At 30.7% G+C, this 4417-nt stretch overlaps 1 long non-coding RNA gene across 1 annotated transcript; it reads left to right on the top strand.

Annotated features, from left to right (window-relative positions):
• Window positions 1–609: 609 nt before the first annotated feature.
• Window positions 610–4169, top strand: LOC126685785 (uncharacterized). The gene is made up of 3 exons (XR_007643726.2): window positions 610–870; window positions 2649–2748; window positions 3952–4169. It is a non-coding gene; the product is annotated as an uncharacterized LOC126685785 (long non-coding RNA).
• The last annotated feature ends 248 nt before the right edge of the window (window positions 4170–4417 follow it).

Here is a 4417-nt window from a genome sequence, read left to right as displayed (position 1 = left end):
ATTAAGATATATGTCGTAATTTGGACGATCGGGATTATAAGAAGGGATATTTAAATTCAAAATGGAGAATTTAAATACGTATGGAAGCCCATAAAAATATTGGAATCATAAGGAATTATTTTGAAATTTTTTTGGATAAGTATAATAATATGACAATTTTGGAATGACGAATTTCCAAAATTTATATCTTCCTATTCCGACATCAGAATTCGATGATCTATATGTCAAATCGAAGCTATCGACGTCCTCTTCAATTTTATGAATTTTATTTCATAAAATTTGAATGAAAAACAGTGCAGAAATTTAAAGAACAATGCAGTTCAAATCGAACCGCTGGGTTCGTCAGGATTTAAGTAATCAGGACTAAGGAAACGTATTATTTAAGTTCAAATTGAGAATTTAAATAATCGAGGAAGCTTATTAATATATTTGGAGTCCAAGGAATAAATTTGAGAATTTTTGGACGAAAAAGTATATTTTAGTCGGACTGCAATTGGACTGCAGAATTAATAAAGAAAATTCATTATAAAATAAAATAGACATCCCGAGATGATAATTTGGAGGTTAATATTCATGAAATACTATTCGGAAATTAATGAGAAAGTTTAATTTCGAATATTGCAAAAGTTACTTTTATTTACGAAATTGCCACAAGGGCAAACTTGTAATTTTGCCTAGACTAATAAATATCCTAAGTCTTCTTCCCCACTTCATTTCCAGCAAATTTCTTTTACCTCCATTGTTGAATGCTCTCAACTCACCATTTACCCTTAGCTATATTATTCATTTGTTATTTCTCAATAATTCCTTAACGAAAAACGTTGGAAATCACCCGCTAATTACTAATCTACAATTGCATGTAGGATCAAGGTATAATCGCTAGCTCAAAACTTTGTGTTTATTTTCTGATGTTTAATAAGCTTATATTATGTGTTTTAGTTGTTGAAATTTGTGGTTTAATTGTGTTTAATTCGGTTTTTGTGTATAGTTTTGATATATTCGGTTTGAATTAATTTTTATATATGGGAAATTAAATTAATTTTAATTTATGGGCTGATGTTAAATACTATTTTTATATATGTTTAAAAATGTGATATTCATGGATTAAAAGTGTTAAAAATAGTGGGTAATTAGTTTAAAGAGATGGGTTTCGGTTTTGAATTAATTGTTCCGTGAAATTAAATTATTATTTTTAATTTCTGGGCTGATCTACTTCATGAGGTTAAAATATGCTTTAAAGTGTGATTTTTGTGGATTAAAAATGTTAAACATTTCGGGTATTAATTTAATGGTTTGGAGTTCGATTTTTAATAGTTTTAAAGGCTTAAAAATCGCTTAAAAATGATAAATAAATGGATTTTAAATTTCTGGAAATAAATTGGTTTATGTTTGAGTTAGATGTTGGGTTGATGGTGAATAAATGTTTAATGGTGAATTTTTAATGGTTTGTTAATCGGGTTTAATTTTTATAATAGTTTAATCGGTAAAAAAATGTTTAAAAAGGGTATTTTTGTCATTTTAATTTCTGGACAGAAATTATTCATGAAAAATGTATGAAATATATATGTTGATTATTTATGGAATTTAATTGATTTAGTTGAGGTGTTTTGACGGATTAATAATCGGTTTTGATTATTAATTGTTTATACGGTTTTAAATTGTTAAAATTGTTAAAATTATGAAAAATAATTTATTTTAATTTTGGGGCTGCTGTTTTAGTATGATAATTAAAATAAATATGTTTGGGTTAATTTGATTGGATTATCCATAATTGATGAATACTTAAGAAATTAAAAGTTTCGATTTTAATCTAAATTGTGTTGCATGTCTATGAATTAAATGTGAGATCACAAAATTGAGTTGATGAGTAAGCTTAGACTATTTAAAGGATTGATTGATGTGATTTTCAATTGATTTGGACTTGATTGTCAAAATTTAAAGTTTTAGGTTTAAAATGTATTTTTTAAAAAAAAATAAAGGACCAATCAGTATTTTAACCATATTTCCAGATTATTGATGTGTATAATCTGATGTGAAATGATTTTGAGAATTTTAAAGAATCTTGATGATTTTTGAAAGAATTGGATATGTTTGCCGAAAACTAGAGTTTTTGAGTTAAATCGTATTTTTCCAAAGTTGAAAGGCTACATGGTATGTTAGCCAAAGTTTCCAGATTATATTTGTTAATAATCTGAGGTAAAATGATTTTGGATATTTTAAGTAATTTTGTCGATATTAAAATCGATTGAATTACGAAAGGACCTAAATGGTCAATTTTGAAAAGTTTGAGGGTATTTTGGTATTTTAACCAAAAGTGGAATTTAAGATAATACGGGGATGTTTTAATAAATTTAAATAATTAAACTTGAAGTGGAAAGTATTATTGATATAAGGAAATATATTTTATATAATAAAGTATATTTATGAAAAATGAAATATTTAAATGAATATTTCTGAATAATGGTTTTATGTGTAAAAAGAGATAAGTAAAGAAAAAATTACATGAATAAAATAAGTTATGAACTTATTAAATAAGAAATTATTTGGGGATTAGAATTAATTAATTAAATTAAATTAATATTGTATAGAGTTAATTCTAGAATTAGGATTTTATTAATTAAGAGAATTAATATTTTGATCCTAACTAGATTCGACAAGTTGTCGAGCTATCGAGTCGGAGGACCAAGGGAATTAACGGAGTTGTTTAAAGGAGCATTGACGGAGTAATACCGTAGTTAAACGGTTTCTGTGAGTACATGTTTTTACATTTCGGTATTCGTAAAGTCTCATATTTTAACATACTGTGTGATATATGTGTTGCGGTGTTATATGTTTACATGCCTTGTATCGATGTATGTTTTATGTATATACTATATGTATATATTATTTTGATATAGAAAGGTACACACATAGTTTTGAAAATTATTATGCAATTGTTTATGCTCGAATGTGTGTGTGTGTGTTACATCGGTTGGCTTCACTATCGATGTCAGTTTATGTGTGTGTGTGTTACATCGGTTGGCTTCGCTATCGATGTCAGTTTATGTGTGTGTGTTACATCGGTTGGCTTCGCTATCGATGTCAGTTTATGTGTGTGTGTTACATCGGTTGGCTTCGCTATCGATGTCAGGAATGTGTGTGTGTGTTACATCGGTTGGCTTTGCTATCGATGTCAGGTGAATATGGTTGATCGGTTGGCTGTGCTATCGGTCCCATAATATTGTGTGTGTGGGTGTCTATTAGATCGGTTGGCTGTGCTATCGGTCTCAGGTGAATATGGTTGATCGGTTGGTTGTGCTATCGGTCCCATAATATTGTGTGTGTGTGTGTGTATTAGATCGGTTGGCTGTGCTATCGGTCTCAGGTGAATATGGTTGATCGGTTGGCTGTGCTATCGGTCCCATAATATTTTGTGTGTGTGTGTGTGTAATAGATCGGTTGGCTGTGCTATCGGTCTCAGGTGAATATGGTTGATCGGTTGGCTGTGCTATCGGTCCCATAATATTGTGTGTGTGTGTGTGCATTAGATCGGTTGGCTGTGCTATCGGTCTCAGGTGAATAAGGTTGATCGGTTGGCTGTGCTATCGGTCCCTTAAGATTTATGTATGTTGTGGATATGGTTGATCGGTTGGCTGTGCTATCGGTCCCATAAGATTATGCATGTATGATGTGTTGATAAGTTTCGCCATCAATGTAGATGGACGAATTTAAGAAATGTGGTTTAATTTAAAGGTCAACGTATATGGTTGACATTCTTTGATATTGAAGTCTTGATTGAAATATGTTATGTGTGAGCTCAGGCTTCAATTGTTTTAAAGATGTTTTCAAAGGATTTCGAAAATACATAAAGTTATTTTAAATATAAAACGGTTTTTAACTTTATGAAATATTTATTTGTAACGGCATGAACTCACCAGTATATCTGACCCACGTTGTGGAATTATTTTTCAGGAAAGCTGGTCCGATTTTGATGAAGGCTTCCGAACGTTTATTTCTCGGAAGTCTACTTTGATAAAAGACTGTAAAGAAGGTTTTAAGTTCTAGTTGTCCGCAGTAGACTAGTATAGTCTTATTGTATTTAAATGTTTTAAAGCACATTTAAAACTCTGATGTTTTATCTCATCAGTTATTTAATAAATGTGTCATACGTCTCTTTTAAAAGCGAAAAATTTATAGTGTTTTTCAGGCTTGCTACGGGTTTCGGAGCAACCACTCCCATTCCCTAGCGCCGGTCTCGACTCGAGATTTCGGGTCGTGACAAAGGTGGTATCAGAGCAGTTGGTCCAGTTACCTCTGCTAATATGGGAATTGAGTGCAGTTGGTCAGAGATACCACTGCTAGTCTGTGTAGATGTTGTGTTACCTAGGAGCAATATACAATGTCACTAGGCTAAGTTAGGAATTACTGCGGATTATAG

The sequence above is a fragment of the Mercurialis annua genome, linkage group LG6 (genome assembly GCF_937616625.2).
Source record: "Mercurialis annua linkage group LG6, ddMerAnnu1.2, whole genome shotgun sequence".
NCBI classification, from domain to species: domain Eukaryota; kingdom Viridiplantae; phylum Streptophyta; class Magnoliopsida; order Malpighiales; family Euphorbiaceae; genus Mercurialis; species Mercurialis annua.
The sequence above is the reverse complement of the archived record's forward strand: the minus strand, read 5'-3'. Positions and strand labels throughout refer to the sequence as shown.